Below are 17,107 nucleotides of genomic sequence, written 5' to 3' on the forward strand. Positions count from 1 at the left end.
TATCTTCCTAGACAATTTGGTTTTTAACAACTTATCATAGTTGTTATTCTCCTAAGGGTGCACATTTTCCACATTTTGCACATTATGCAAAAAAATGGCATGGAATGAAAATGCTGATACACTAAAAACATGCATTTAGCTTCAAAACAGAAGTTTGTGGGTTATTGTTTTTTGAATACGTATAACCTATGCTCTTTGAGATATTTGTTCAGAAGAGAACCATGTATTTAATGTGGCTTCTGTTTACAAAAAGGAGAATATATTTTCTGGGGAAAAGAAACTAGATTACACTGCAGGAAAAGGTTTGATGTTGCAATGTTCAAGAGCGCTCAGATGGAAATTCAGCTCCAGAACCTGGTACTGAATTTAGGACATGGATTTTCCAGTTGTCTCAGTTTTTGCATTGCACTTAAATGTACTGTTGTAGTCATAGTGAATTGAATGGGATTTCCTGTAGAAGCAAAAAGCAAGATTTTATCTCTTTTGAGTTTAAAACCAGGTAACAACCTTGCTGACTTCAGCAGAATAGTTCTTGATTTATACCACTATAAACAGGGGCAAAGTCAGATTAGGAATGTATCTCAAAGTGACAGTATTCAGATGTATATTTAATCTTTGTTAAACTAAGCATTTGCAATAAAATGCACTATTCACTGCTCTTACTGTTCTCTCAGTACAAGCATTGTGAAACTCTTTAGTGGTAGTTTTAAAAATATTTTTAAATGTAGTAACAAGGACCCACAGTATCGAAAATGTTACTCTCCTCGTGTGATGCCTCTTCAGTATAAACCCAGTCCCATCTCCAAAACAGCAGAATTGACTGACAGAGCTAAAAGGTACCAGTTTAACTCCTCTGTGCAAGTCTGGCACAGATAAGGGGGAATACTTCCTTTGTTCTCCTGGATATTTGGATCCATTAGACACACCCCCAAGTGTCTTACTTGTTCTTTTCCATTTATGTTGGCCATTCCTTTCTAACAGGCCACTCTCTTCCACCCAAGACAAGCAGCTAGGGGAGCAAATGGTTGAAAAGGCTTGGAAGCTCCTATATGCATGGGATTTTCCCCTGGGCATGTTTTGTCTGGGTTGCTTTATGATGCAGAAGTCTTACTGGAAGAAAGAACTGGCCCTACAAGGTCTGGATACTTTACTGAGAGATGAATACTAGTTAGCATACATAATATCCACTACTGGTGGTGAAAGTAAGAAGAAATTAGCCAGTCATTTTGAGCTTATGCAACAAGCTGCACTCCTCTGACTGTGTTTTTTTCCAAAATTTGCTTGTTAACTATGATGCAGTATGTGCCATTTGTGCTTCAGGGGACTAAGAGTCTAAGTCAGTTTATTGGTGAAAGCAACAACTTTCTCATTAGATGTTAATGGCAATGTTTTGATTAGTCCCAGGGTTCTGGAAAGGAGTTAAGTCCTTCCTTCAATAACCACCAGTTACAGATGCAGCAAGTGTTAATAACCTCATAGGAAGCAAACTAGGCAGGCATACATTCCATCACCCAGAAAATGGATCTCATGTAGCTTTTTGACGGACTGCTCACACTTTAAACCAAAAAAGTATTTGATTTTTAATATGGAGATTTACGCTGTTTGCAGCAGCTAAAGCTGCAGTTCCATCATGTTGTATCCCATTTCTCTCAGTCCTGATGTTTAATGTGCTCCCTGCTACACAATTAAAGCTTAAAATGTCATCTCGTTGAGGAGTGGAGGTGAAGAAATTCAAACAGAAGCAGCAACTGTTTTCACACTTTTAGCAACTGTGCTCAGATGTCAAAAGAATAAACATGTGAAATCATGAAAGATTTTAATAGCTTCATATCTGACATGAGCTTTTAAAGCTACAAATGGACTTTTATAGGGAAACAAGAATATGCATGTGGGTTATGTGGGAACAGAAAAGGTCTTCATATGTGAGTGTGGCATGAGAGTTTTATCAAATGTTGGCCTAAAGGCTAACTGGAGCCTGGATTTCGTCTCTATGCCAAATGAGAGCAGCCAGCTGCTCTGTTCCTCCTACCCCATCACTGCTGCATCAAATCTTAGCTGGGGGAAACTTTCTGTTAAATTGAGCGCAGCAAATGACAAGGAAAACCCAAACTGAGGATTTGGAATGGTTTCTCTTTAGGCATACAGTAACCTTAAGAGATACTTTAGGGACACTTAGGGATACCCTTCATCCCAGATGAAGGGATGGGTTTGGTGTTTTTTTTAAAGGTTACCTTTGGAAGGTCTCTTAAGGTACACAGTAACCTTTCTGGAGACTGTGTCCTTAGGAATAGCCTTTCATGGGTAACAAGTCTGATCCTTGGGTTTTTTACCTCAGTAAAAAAAAAGGTAGACTGAATAAAACCACTTTTTCTCATAAGTAATTAGCTTAGATGTCTGCTACACTTTGCATTTTAGAAAATAACCTGAAGCTGCACAAAAAAATCTGGAACCTTTGTCATGGCCAAGAAGCATATCTGTTTTCTGCAGTGGGCAAGGCTTTTCCTGTGGATCTACTGCAGTTTTCCAGCCTCAGCACTGCTGTTAACTCAGGAAGCTCTTGAAATGCAGCCTGACTTCAGCACAGCACTAGGTTGTACTGACAAAACATAATTTACTGTAGTTTTAGCACAATAGGGAGAGAGATCAGGCAATATTAGTGACCTCTGCACATCACTGTGCTCTAATGATTTTTTCCCTGGCTTCATTTCAAACAGTTGCATGATAGCCTGATAACCATATTTTAAACTCGGTCATGCTTGATGCCGGCTTGACTTACCTTATTTGGATTGAAGGTCAGTATCTATGGCTTGATTTTCAGGCAGCTGAGGAAGCAGGGAGTGCTACTTGTCCTGCAAAGCACTCAGTGTTAACAACAGGCCTTTTGGTGCCACTCCTCTAAACCTTTAAAACTTGAAGATTGCTATCATTCAGCCTCAAACTGGCTAAAAAGCCCTCCTTACAGCTCTTATCCAGACTCCACCTAAAACAAAAGAGAAAATGCAGGAGTGGGTATGTATCAGAGATGGGAAGAATATTCAAACATTCCTAAGGATTCAACATGGTCACTCAACCTCCCATTCCAAGACATCTAGCACTGTCAGTCCTACTGTCTTAGTTTTCCTTATTACCAATTTATTCTAAAGAGAGAAGTTGGTACATGATAGTTTTGACATGACAGCAGTGTCATCAAAAACACTAAGAATCTCCTGCAGCCTTCTCAAGCCTTACTCATAAAAACCTTATGAAAATAACCACACACTCTTCTGCATGAAACCATGCCTGCTGGCTGCCTGAATGGTGCTAACAATATTCATAAAAAGGAGGTAACAAACCATGTATGTCAGCCCTATAACTAAATATATTTTCATAACAAACATTCTTCCTATACAGTTCTTCCTCTGTTTGCAATGATGAATAAATCCACAATAGTCCATGAGCTGGGACTTCTTGTTTGGCAGTTTATTCAACTTTTATGAACTAAGCTACCTGAAAATGGCACTTCTAATGACACTTTGTATGTATCAGTCTCTGCACATGCAGTATTTTGCTCTATAATTACCAGGAGGAACAAAGCAGAGGAACCAGTGATTTTTAAGGTTTCAGTCTACAACCAAGACCTTAAAATTTGTAAGCTGTATAGAATAAGAACACTTGATATACTAGAGATCTGGGCCTTTTGGAGCCTCCAAGGCTGACACAGAACATAGTTCCCTGCAGCCTTTCACCTGCAGAGAAGATCTAGATGTTCTCCAATATCCAGCCACGTGCTGCCACAAAATTTTAATATTTTCATTATCTCAAAGATCCTGTGAGTCTCTGTCAGGTCTCTTATAACAGAGAGGGAGGTTCCCAGATTTTATGTATACAAATGTGGATATGCGCAGAACACGTTGAGAACAGTCATTTATGTAGGAAACTACGCTGATATTTGAGCAAGTCAGTCAATAAAAAGTTGGGCAATTCTCAAGACAGCTGTTAAAAAGCTTGATAAACATCAGCAAAGTCTATGAATGGGACTGAGCACTTGCAACAGAACTGTGTACCATGGCATCCCAACATCAGTCTCTTGAGTACTGCAAGCCTGCATGGGTTAATCTTAGAGTATCACCAAGAACAGCCTCAACAGAAATGAGACTTTCATTCAGTGGTCACTCAGTCTTACTTAAAAGGACACTTTCCAATTAAACTTCAATGACATCTTCTGAAAAGAAGTTTTACACCTACTATATTTCTTTTGGACAAAACAGTCTGCTCAGCTGTATTCCCAGCTGTAAACTCTGCTTCTCCCAGCTTGCTGGCATCCACAGCTATTTAGAAAGAACCTTTGTTACGTCAACTGCTAGGATTTTCTACAGTACATATTACATCACCTTTCCTGAGAAACTTGTCTGTGCAGATGCCTTTTCTTACTTTCTTGTTTCATAATGTCCTTCACATTCCTCTTCCAATATTTGTTGTTCTCTCTCAGCTGCTGGCATTTTAAGGAAAGGTTACATAGCAAAAGGGTCACTAACAGAGCTTTTTTCTCCCTGCCCCATACTCCTTGAAGAGAAGCTTTCTCTGTGTGGCACCTTTAGAGAAAGGTTTAGAGAAAGTTTCCCTTAAGAAAAATCTACAGCACTCTCTGCCAGTTTCAGAATAAGAAAATAAATTTGGAGCATAGATTACCTTGGCCATTTTAATTCTAAAGTGAAGAAGCAAGGAAAAGAAAGAGACAAAACCAAACAAAGACCAAATTATGCTGTAGTGCAAGTAAAAAGCCAAATCCCTTAATTTCATCCTCATCCCTGATATTTGGGTGACTATGCCTCTGATCAATCTCTTGTGCCTCTCCTTACTTCTTGTTCAGTCTTGGTCCTTATGAAACAGCCTTGGAAATCAACAGTCATAAATCTTTCAAAATGCACTCTACATAAAGATGTACCAACTGAAGTGTGGTCTGGAGACAGCTGAAGATATTGGGAGCCTAGTCAATTCAGGTCCAAAGCCTTCAAAGTAGGCAAGGTAAAAATGAAGTGTGTTACATCTGGGAACAGTATTTGGAATAAACTGGGAATGAAGCACAGGAAAAAAGAAAAGGTAGACATTTCTAACCTTAGGTGTATAAATTTGAGTGGCTTAATACACAGGCTCACACCCACGTGTGAGCTGGCACAGGGGCTGGCTGCTTGCTGTTTATTGATGCAGGCTCTTGTACACTCCCTCCTTGCAGCATGGGGTGTGTGTAGGGGACATGTCCAGCCTGTCATAGGGCTTCAGCTCACAAACATGGTAAGGATGCTTATTTTGGCTACTGCTAGGTGGCTGAACATGAAGTTGAGAGGTATCTTTTATCCAAATGCAGCTCTTTCTTCTAAAAACAGTGGCTCCCACATGATCTTCTTGAATAGTTTGAGTTTTTCTATATAAACAATGGAGATGGAAATCTAATTTCCAGTCTAGGAAGGGAAACACAGCTAAGTGAACACTGTTAGCAAGGGCAAGCATATTATCTCTGCCTGTTTGACAACCCACTGAGTTGAACAAAACCTTTTCATTAGCTGCAGTAGTCTTTATTACACTCCATTTGAATGATCTGTTTAGGATTAAACATTTCTTGAAAGACACACTTTTAATGCTTTTAATACCAAAGCATTTTTCATTCCATTTGCTTCATTTTAGCAAAATGCTGAATGATCTGTGTCATGTTTAACACAAAGTGTAACTGAAGCACCTAACATCCTGCAGAAGTGCTTTCTGGACTTGTGTTTTTTAAGAGATCTCTGAAAAATCAACATTAAAAAACACAAGCAAGCAATTTTGAACAAGCAGGCATAAATTTAGTAGAAATAAGCCCCCATCTTTACTGGAAAATCTTTAAAGAGGTCATAAAAACCAAAACAAACAAAACCATTCAAAACCACTGTGCTTCAACAGCAAAATCATTTTAAATTTAGATTAATCCTTTTAGGATCAGGGGTCCAGACAGATAACTAAAGCAATGGATAACAAAACAGCCAAGCACTGGCATCCAGTTAATGTATCAGTATATGGATGATGGTATATAAACAATGCTAAAAAAAGAGGAAAATTATTAAAGCAGAAGACAATACCTCATTTACTGTTCTGCTGGAATTACTGCTTAGGAAGTCACTAATACACATTCATTATGAATACTAGAAGCGAGCACAGGCAGAAACTTGCCTGTTACCCAAATGAGTATGACTAGTGCTTAATGAGTCTTTTACTAATCTTTCTTAAAGCCTGAACTTCACTTCCAGAAAGGCAAGATTATTTGAGAGGTTCCATTTTTCCACTTAAATGCAGAATCAGACACATGGAGTTCTTTGAAGGGGTCTTTGGGTTTTGGTTTCTCCTGAGCAAAAAGAGTATCAGAGTAACAAAGCCCAGAGAACTTGCTTCAAACTTGGTTAGCTGACCTCCAGTTCTGTGTTGGTTTGGTAATTTTATTCTCTTTTCTGGAAGAAAGAAAAGAAGAGGGAAAAGAAAACCAAAACAAGGAAAACTAGTCCAAAGCAGAATTCTGCTCTTGTTCTGGTTGATCTGTTTAGGATTTTGTCACTGGCTCCTGCTAGACCAGAAAAGACTTCTGTGTATGAAAAGCAGCACCTTTCCCATGGCAGAGAGGGATCCCCATGCCCCTTTTTACAGAAATCACTCACAAGACTGCAAGTGCTTTCCCACTTTTCCTGTCTTAGGAGTCTCAGGTGAAGAGACAGCTGCCTCATGCCAACCTATTGTGAAACATTGGACATGAGGTGTGTCTTCCAAAAGGTCAGAATCAGGATTGCAATGCCCAAGTCAGATGCCTAAAGTAGGGAGGCAGTCTCAATCCAGATTACCTTTTCTCCTTCCTGAAATGCTGAAGTTGCTGATTTTCCCAACTTGCCTTTTCAGTTGCTAAGGATTTATGTTAGAAAGAGGTAATACAGCAACTTAGGTTTTACAGCACAAAAAAATGTTGCAATGAGAGATTCAGCTAATGGTATTGAGGAGCACTTCTGTCACATACCGAAGCCCTGTGCAGGATGGGCTGCTGTCACAGGTAAATCCAGCTGGCTTAGTAACAGACTGGAAGCTGTGGCTTCTACAGAGAAAAGGCAGACTCATGGCAAATCAAAGGATGTGACATAGGAAGGGAACTTCCCCTTCCATTTTTACCCCTTCCTCTCTTCATACTTTATTTCTTGTCCTCCCACTCTTGCAAAAATCCAAAATGGTCATGTTATAGCTACAGACGATGCCAAAGATTTGTCTCCTCTCTCGCTCTCTCTCTCTCTCTCTCTCTCTGTATGAGTTAATAATTTACAGCAAGCTTTCTGGGGTGATGAATCAGTAACACAAAGAAAGGACAGATTAGATGTGATATTTATTTTCCTCTTCTTTTTTTTAAGCATGGCTGTCCCCACTGCCTGAAAGAATGGAGAAAAGGGTAATCAAATGCACTGCAGCTGAAAGCTGTAAGGGTAACACCTTCAAAGTCTGCAGCTTTTCATAAAAAGCTTGCAGTTTTTGTATTCTTTTTGCTGTATGTTTACTCCGCAACACTGTTTTAGAAGTTGCAACATTCATCTTTAAACATTAATTACCAAGGCATGATTGCTTCAAAAATCCACTGCCCGAGGCCAGGGCCTAGGAAGTGGAAAATGTAATTTCAGAAAGTGATGAGAACAAATACTGAGCCTTTTAATTGCAGGTTGGTACAAATGACTAACAGTAAAGCAAAGCTCATTTTGGACAAATTTGTTGTTCTGCATGTCAAATTCAAAACTTAGCAGTGAGTTGCCTGGGGTTTGTTCTTTCCCCGTACTTTCTTTGTAAAAGTCAGAGAAACATTAATTTTTGAGAGGTACAGGGAGTATTCTTCTAAAAATTTGGTTAAAATTATTTACAAGAGAGAAAGGAAGAGAGGAAGAAAGCAAGGAAGAAAGAAAATAAGGAAGAAGAGAAAGACTACATGATGCATGCAAAGTCAGGCAATAGTTGCAACAGTCATTGGACAACTGCTGTGCTCTTTTGGAGTTTCATTTCAGGGTGAAGGCTGCAGCAATTCTCAGCATCTATTTCCATCTCTCCCAGTTCTCCTGAAATTTACCTGGAATCACCAACAGAATAACAATGCATCAGGCCTGCTTCATCATGTGTGGCAACACAAGATTAAATGCTGCTGTGACTCAACATTGCCACACCAGATGTCCCAGCCTGATGCCAACAGAACCACTGCAATAGCAATGGCATCTTCATCTCCACCCTTCTGGCCTTGCTGCTGGCAGAATGGGGACAGCCCTGTGTGAGCACCTTTGCAGGGCATCAGAGACACTTCTTTTCACACAAAGGTAGAGAACTTGTTCATTCTAGCCCCATACTGCCACACCTGGGAAAATACATCTGATGGGAGATGTGACTCACAGCCTGATGGGTCTGAGGCTTGTTTCCTGCATGACCATAGGACAGACCATACAAGCAGGATCTCTGATGGTCCTAAAGTTGCATTTATGCACCGAAGTCTGGAAGCCAAAGAGAATACAAATTATGATAATCATCTTTTCTAATGCTCATGCTCACTGGAAAACTCCAGTTCTGCTTCTGGATGTTCTCAGAAGCACTTCCAGCCTCACAGCACTGCACAGCTTGTGCCTGCCTCCCTGGGATTGCACTTCACCACCACAAGGACCTAAATCACTAGGTATACCAAAAATCTGCCTAACCCCTCATGTTTCATCCAGAGAAGCAGAGAGAAGGTGCTCATGATGATGGTCAGTGCAGCCCACCTCCTCTCCCAGTTGCTCATAACAGTTCTGTACTGGAAGACTTTCCCCTGTGAACTGGGAGATCTGCTTTCAACATGTTCTGAGTACATTCTCTAGCCAATTCAGTACGTACCCTTCTGTCAAATGGAGAATAAAAGACCTCCTTTACCTCACAGCTATTCTCACCAGGCCTGTACTGCAGACCCGTATTCACAGGCTAGTTTTTGCAGGATGGCTCAAGAGTTACACTCTTAAAGAGTTTGATCCCTACTGACCCTAAACTAGGACATGAGTGAACTGTCTGCAGCCATGCTGCAGTGCTCAGCTCGCATCTCTTCTCATGACCCTGTAGTTAACAGTATTTTCAACTCATGGGCTTGGTGGGTTTTCTCAGTTCAAAGTACGAAGAGTACTAGCAGGTATATGTTGCAGGCAATCAGAGCAGTGCTGTGTCAAAAAATTATAATGCCAGAAAAAAATTGCTGTGTGCTCTAGATAAAGGATGGGTAAGGGCATAAATTATGCTACTGCCTAACCTTGTATAATGATAAAGCACTGTCCTTGCTGAAGGAAACACATTTGGTGTCTTCCACATCTATCCTATCTCTTTGAAACAAACCTTGGAGTGCTCTACGCAGATGACAATACTCACATTCCCCATTGGGGATCCAAATGGATTTGTTCCACCATCCATCTGACAGCCATGGGTGTCGGGTATACTGACCATGGGGTAGTAGGACTGACCAGGAAACCCACTGCTGGAGAACAGCAGTGCACCAAGTTCAGCCACACCATTTTTATGTAATAGTGTTCTACTTTGACAGGGTCCATGAAGTTCAGGAGAGGTCTCTCACTCTCCCAGACAGAGCACCAAGCAGAACATCAAACCCAAGTGAAACACAGTGATGTACAGCACCCCTCAGTTGGTGTATAAATTGGTGAGCAAGTAAAGATGACATTTTCCACTGCTCTATCACACTTTAACATAATCAAGACAAGTACTGAATTTGTAAGGTGATGTCTGGAAGAATGCAAGAGAATGAGAATACCAGGGCTTGTACCATCTCCCATCCTCACCTCCTTTCCCAGAAATCCAGTGGCCAGTTTCAGTTCTATTTTATCACAGGTACGACCGGGAGACTGAAATGAGTCTCCTGTGGCTGTCCTTTTGAATGTCACTGATGCTCTATGGAAACCCAGCTGCCACTATGTTTCCCTGACCGCCTCTAAAATGATTGTCAAGGACAGAAAATATTAATTAAATTTTAATTAATAAATTGAATACTGTAGGGTTAATTATAGGCATTTACAGGGAGTGTATGGGATTTGGAGGGCCTGCCTTCTGGTGATTTTGCACAAAGTGTTGCCTCTTCCTTTAAGCTCTAATTAGCTAGCTTTTTTCTTTTTAATAGCCAGCCTTCAAATGACTGCTCAGTAGCTCCCATTTTGTTCCTCATCAGCAGTACTCCAGCACAGCTGCTACAGAAGGGAAGCAGCCCTGCAGTTTGCCTTGAAGGACAAGGCAAGAAAAAGAATCTATCAGAAATGCTGTAAACCAATAAAAATTTAAAAAAAAAAAAGAAAATGAAAAAAAACCGAAAAAACACACCAAAAACCAAGAGTCCCAACCCCTAAACTATGTTAAGCAAGGAAACTATAAGAAACAAAGAACATGGGAAGAAATAAGAAGGAACTGCAATATCTGAAGCTGTTGCAAGGTCAAAAATGTATGCAGCCCTCTTGTCCAGCTGCCTATTCTGCCTTCCTGCATATGCACAATGCCAAAAGCCATCAACAGCAGATAAGCACCTGGGAAAAAGAAAGCTGCTCCAGCACAAAGTCAGCTGTGAAACTTGAAATAATTTCTCCTCTGCTCCTTATTTTCAACCTACACATTTCTTCCCTAGTGGTAAAACCTTTCTAAAATTGAAATGGACCCGATTACCTGTACTTCTAGCTACTCAGTTTATACCTCTAAAGAAAAAGAGTCCTTTCAGGACACTGTTAAAGTGAAGGCACACAGTAACACACTGTGCCCAGAGATGAGGAGTTTATTCCAGACAGTTTTTCAATCTCATGCCACTAGATGAAAACTAATAGTGCCTAATAACCAGCACAGAAGACAGCTTTGGAAGTTTGGGGATATTTTGGGAGTTGTTTTGTTGGGTTTTTTTGCAAAAGTGGCCAACATGTTCAGTAGGCAGACCACTGCTTTCCCTCAAGTATCTGCTCCTGCCTGCTAAGTGTTCAAGACTGAACGGCTACCAGGGAGCAGAGGACAGTGGCTGGAAGAGGAGGGCTGGCACAGGCACCACAACCAGTAGCTGGCCTGGTGCATGCCTTCTCCATCCTAACACAGCGGTTGGCTCCAAGTGGTAGGCACAGGAGACTGGTTTGGGCTCCTGTTGAGGTGAGACAGGGTGAAGAAAAAAAGGAAAGAGGGAACAAAATATGTTGGGTTTTTTTTTTCTTTTATAACCAAGAGCAATAATGCTAGTGAGGGAAAGTGGGAATAGACTGGCCAGCATGGAAAGCAGGGTATCTCCAAAATTTCACATGGAATCCTGTGGTCTCTGAGGTTGGAAAACCACTGCCTAAATTAAGAAAGCTATCTTCCATCTCAAGAAAGGAAACATAATAGCCAGAACCACTCCTGCAGAAAAGCCTAACTCATCTGACTCCTCAAGCATGCTCTAAAATTTTATCTATTCTCCCTTGCAGCAGAACAGTTTTACTGCCCAGAGATGCTGAGCTGAGAGCCCTCCAGCACCAAGGTGTCTCCTCACCTCATGCTTTGGCTAAAAGTGTCAGATCACACTGCAAAACCCCTTTTCCAGGTCTACCTTTCACATTCATAGAGATTTACCCAAAACAGAGAAAACAAAGTACTATCTCCTCTTGTAGTATCTGGAGCTGGGACACCTGAGAAATGCTTGCTAGCATGTGTAATAACACATCTGTTGCAAAACATTATTTAAAAAAAAACAAAAACAACCCTGTATGGTGTCCCCAGACAGGCTCTTCTCCAGTTCAACAGCAAAACTAATTTTGTAATGAGGAGGTAAAGATCCAGCAGCTTAGAGCTTCTGCTCCTGCTAGGACTTAGCTGCTTATTCAAAGTCCCAAGATCCCAGTCACACCGACGACTAGTCACCCCCCAGACCTGTCACCCGTGGGCTCAGAGGCCTGGAGCCAGGCAATGAGAACACCGGCTTAGTTACAAGCTTAAAGGGCTGAGAGCCTTTAAGGAGGCTGAGACCCCGGATTAGCGAGGGTGTTTCCAAGCGGGGCGCCGGTGCCCGCCCGGCTGGGCCGGACAAGCAAGAGCTGCCGGCAGGCTCGGGCTGCCGGTGCCACCTTCTGGACACAAGCGCAAGCGTTATTCACCTTCCCCTTCTGACGGAAGAACACCACGGAAAGCGGCTTCATTTCACTCCCTAGTCCTGCTTTTCTGGGTTCCTCCCCGCCTCCCTTTGAATCCATCGTCATTTAGCACATAACAGGGGGAGCAGCCCCAACAGGGTAGCAACAGCAGAATCCAAGCCGGCTGCACAGTGCATCCCCCCTCCTGTGGGAAAGCACAAACCACAAGCTCACAAAAACGTTCCGAGCCTTTAGCATTTCATTTTCTTCAAGCATTTCCGTAAAACAGCCAAGCCTGGCAGAAGCAGACACAAGACTCGTTTAAGAAACACCTGTGGCATTTCAGGGATAAAAAGCAGGGGTATGTAAGGGCACCCTGGTTAATGCCAGAAGTGCCGTCTCAGGGGCTCACAGAGTATTTATTTGAGCAGCATTAGGACCAGCCTATGGAGAGGGGTCACTTGCCTTGGTGGATGATTAGCTTTAGTGGCCATGTACTAGCTTAGATATGAAATCCTGCCATTTATGCCAACAGCAGTTGTGTTGTCATGGAGAATTATGCCCTTTAAGATCCAAAACACAAACTATTGCATGTGGTTATATTACCACAGGCATTTCTGAGAGCAAGGCTAAGGTTAGAGAGGCCATCTCATTCTGAAACAATCCAAAATTTTATCTCCCATGTACAGCAGCTGAAGTTCTTTCTTATAGCTGCAGAGTGGGACTGCTGCATTCCAAGTGGCAAATGGGATACATTCACCCAAAACAGTACTCAAAACCAGCTTGCAGAATAAGCTTGGGAACAACTTTTAGTGCAGAGATGTCTCCAAGGAATGGTTTAAAAACTGCAGTTAGGAGTGGTAAGTGGTAAGAAAAAAACTGTGAGGTTGGAAAAACATGTCAGAACCAGTAGAAAGCAAAGAGGAGCCAAAAGGAAGAGCCATGGGGACAGTCAGGAGGCAGGCATCAATAAAAAAGCTGCGGCTGCAGAGTGCAGTGCTGCAGGGCTCCACACTGGAAACCTGTTCTTCTGTCCCAAACTAAGATGGAACTTAAAAAATACAGACTTTGAAGCTGTCAAATGCTTGCAGCAGCTGCAAGCATGCAGCATGTAAAGCAAAGGGCCTCAATTTAGTGGCAGCTTTTTTATGGATTACCATAACATGAGACAGTGGCAATAGTGGCAATGGGCCTTATGAAATGTACACATAATAAAATGTGGTCTGCAATGGGAACTTGAATGATCTAAGTATTATACAAATGCTGCTGCACTTTTACACTGCAAATGACACTTGTTTCCATTTCAGAGGACAGGGCTCAGCAGTAATGTGGAGTCAGGCTGAAGGACCCTGTGCAAATGTGCAGCAGTGGTAAGGCAATATATTTATTTCAGAATGAAGTATTTTTTTAATTGCATTTATTCTTAAATATGCACAGAGCAATATGATAAATACCAGCTGTGTGGCAATGAAAGCCACACTGCAGCTTTGATATTACCATGTTGCTGTTATGCAACCCAGTTTCAGACGCTGACCCATCCGGGTTCCCAATTTTTACAATTGCACTCCACTTGAGTTTAGCTACTGAACAGCAGCCCCAAATATATGTACTGTTATTGCTTGCTTGTGCAATGGCTTTGTTCATTTTCTTTCAATGTAGATTTATTAAATATAGCAATAAGCTATCTTCCACAACAGTGTAATCAGAGTAACTGATGATAACAGTGGTTTATTCATGTCAAGGCATCTAATTCCCACTGCTCTTAAGTCTCAGTTCCCATAGCCCTACAGAACATGGAATGATATGGACAAATCCTGCCTAAGTAAGTTTCAGTGTGATCTGGGATTCTGAGCCCTGCAGAAAAGGATTTATAGATGCACTTCTCTCTAGAACTGCTATATACCATTGTATGATTGATAACAAAAAGTAACTGAAGTACTTCTACTCTCACTGAGCACGATCTCTATTTACAAATTTTATAATTTCTCATCTGTATTGATTTTAAAAGCATCTTTAGCATGCAAAGCGCTGTTCAATGCATTTTGACCCCAAAGCAGGGAATTTGCACAAGTATTCCCACTAGAATGTTTGTCCTTTCGTGTCCATGCATTAGGGCTCTGTTTAAAATCTGTCCGTGTCCCTAATCTCCCTGGGGAGCTTTTCCTGAATATTCAGTGCTAGTCCACAGTCTGTAACAAAAGAGGGAGGGGAAAAAAAAAAAAAGAGACAGAGAACAGTGTTTATGCATAAAGTTCAAGAGCCTTTTCACAAAAAAAAAAACATATGCACACACAAAAGCACCTCAACTACAGAGCCTGGCATTTCCACAGCAAAGATCTGACAGTGCGTGCAGTTTTTTGAGTTAACTAATTTACAATAAGGGCATCAGACATCTGAGCTCCAGATGCACTCATTCAGGCAGCCAAGGCCATAAATAAAATAGAAAAGAATACTCTTACTCTAACACAGATTTTATAGACATGTGTTGAAGGCTTAGCAGATGGGTTTTGCTGTCTCAGCTTTTACCTGTGTAACAAAGTGAATGCATGAAGCTGCTTATTGGCTTCTTCAATTCAAGACCTATGCATTTGCTCCCATATGCTCCCATGAAGATATGGCTAATTTAAACAATAAGCAAAATCCAGCTCCTCAGGAAAGCTGATGGCAAAACTTCCACTGGTTCCAGCAGGCTCTGGGTGTTGCTCAACATAAATGGAATTGGCTGAACTTGGCTAATAGCATAACCAATACTATAACTGAATTTGTACTCTTCAATCTACAGATTTGCCACCTTAACACCACCCCTGGTTCTACTTTCATCCCATGGTTCTGTGGAAGAACAAAACTAATGACACAGCTACTGTCACCAAAACTGAGGTTGCTGCAGCCTCAGCCCAGACTGCCATCCAGTTCTCTCCCATGGAGAGGTGAGAAAACCTCTCTTGAATCAGGACAAGATATAAAAACATTTTGTCATATCACTAACTTTGTTTTGCTCAATCTACACGCTGTTCTAACAGAGCAGAAAACTGGAATCACAAATCTGAAAGACGACGTATCATACAGCAAACACTTCTGAGTTTCAAAAGTTTGCCAGTTGAGAAATGAGTGTTTTCCTCCACATAGAGACATCGACATCATCATCATCATCATCATCATCATCATCATCATCATCATCATCATCATCATCATCATCATTCAGTCTAGCTTTTATAAACATCTGAGCATTCTTTTGAAACCAGTGTGCTGTTTGGGCAGATGGCATGGAAATTTTACAGTCCATTTCATCCCTGATGCCTACACTTAATGCTTGCTGTTAATAACGGGATATACACAGAGATACACAGATGAACATACATGTGTATACAGATATGCTAAGAGAAGAAAACATTTCTGACATGTTCTTATAAAGGAATTAAATTGGTGAAGGCAGATTTCTGAGCTCAGCACATGCTAAAGTGCATCCTCAAAACTGTGTATTTGGCTGACTTTAGGAATTGTGCACTGTGAGCAGCTGTGAAACATCTGAGGACAGGGCAGTGACAGGGAGAGGAATACCCAGTCTGGGACCAAAGCCTGCATCAGGAGGAAGCAACAGGGGCAACTCCAGGCTTGAGAGGTAGAACAGGCAGTGCAGGGAACAGGCACCAAGGAAATTACTGGACTAATGCATGGCTTGCATGGTATCCATGGTTGGATACGTCCTTACAGAGCAATCTTTAAGAGGCAGCACTGGACTCAAGCAGCTCTTGCAAACTGGACTCTGCTTGTCTCTCTGTGCCTTGGCTCAGTCCCTACCCACAGTCCCCATCCCTGCCTGCTCTCAGGACCACTCCCAGATAGTGCACCCCTAATTCCAGTCACAGCACTGCTTTATAATACACCTCAGGGAAAGACAGAGGAGGAAGAAGAGAACAAACTTAAATGATGGTTAATGACTCAGACTGACTAGAGAATGTGCTAAAAGCAAGCTTGTTTCACCAATGGCAGTGCTTTGCTGTTTGCTTTACCCCCTCCAGACTAGGTCATCCCAATTCCTTTTCTCCATTTAATGTTGACATAACTAAGTGGCCAGGAAGAAGCTGTCTCACCTATCATAAAAACACAGTACACAATAATCATAGGAGGCTACTGCTCAAGACAAAGCCATGACCTCCATATTTAAGCATCTGCTGGTTTGTAATTCTGAAGAACACATTTACTAGCAAAATCCTGGTTTTTTAAGTTGCAAATCAAGACACAGCTTCCTTCAGCACTGTATCATATTTATGAATCATGAGCCCTGTAGTGCATGAGATTTTGCTTTAGAAATAAAATTGACTGTTCAACTGCAGAACACTTCAGTCTTCTTTTTCTACAACTACTGCTTAGTCTCAAACCAGAACAAAACAGCTCTGGAATAATACATGCACCTAAAGTCCTCTTAGTATCTACCAGATTCAGTATAAACGCATAATGATGAGTTTCTAAGTCTGACATCTGCTCAATTAGCAGCATTTTCATTATCTGGCTACTTTGCAACACTTGGCAGCTAAGTAAAGCACACAGTCAGATGTGGATTTTTTTGTTTTGGGGGGGTGGCAGCGCTAGAGGTTTCCCAGATATCCCTTATTTCAAAGCAGGAAAAAAACAACAATGGCCAGCTCTGTACCAAACCACAGGTCAACAGATTTCAATGGTCCAAGGTTAAAACTGGCCTCCAGCTAGCTGCACAGACTTATCCCATAGGTACTAAACAGGAAACTTTTAAAGCTTAAAAATAGTTAGCTATGTGACTTATCCTTGTAAAAGGATTTTTATCATGAACATGAAGACTACAAGCTTTCCTCCTTTCAAATGCTTGTGTTTGACACTCTCTAAAGCACAGCAAATCTGTGTTTTTCTCTCTTGCATAGGCTGTGGGTTGAGTTTTGTTTTGCTATTCTTTTCTCTTTCACAAATCAAGCTGTCAGCAGCACGGGAAGTAATTCTGTAACTGGGACACGTAAGAGCTC

General features: G+C 41.4%; 1 protein-coding gene across 7 annotated transcripts in view; it reads right to left on the reverse strand.

The window, feature by feature from the left end:
- Window positions 1-17,107, reverse strand: part of COA1 (cytochrome c oxidase assembly factor 1) — a 52,329-nt gene that overhangs the window by 20,887 nt on the left and 14,335 nt on the right. For 5 of the 7 annotated variants that reach the window (XM_014261750.2, XM_014261747.2, XM_088059864.1 and 2 more), the window contains exon 2: window positions 2,777-2,980. The exons of the other annotated variants lie outside the window; for them this stretch is intronic. The gene's annotated coding sequence lies outside the window, so the exon portion shown is untranslated. The remainder of the gene's footprint in view (window positions 1-2,776; window positions 2,981-17,107) is intronic. 7 annotated transcript variants of the gene reach the window in all.

The sequence above is a fragment of the Pseudopodoces humilis genome, chromosome 1, assembly GCF_049639895.1.
Source record: "Pseudopodoces humilis isolate 2021_Gansu_Grassland_sample_001 chromosome 1, ASM4963989v1, whole genome shotgun sequence".
Classification (NCBI taxonomy): domain Eukaryota; kingdom Metazoa; phylum Chordata; class Aves; order Passeriformes; family Paridae; genus Pseudopodoces; species Pseudopodoces humilis.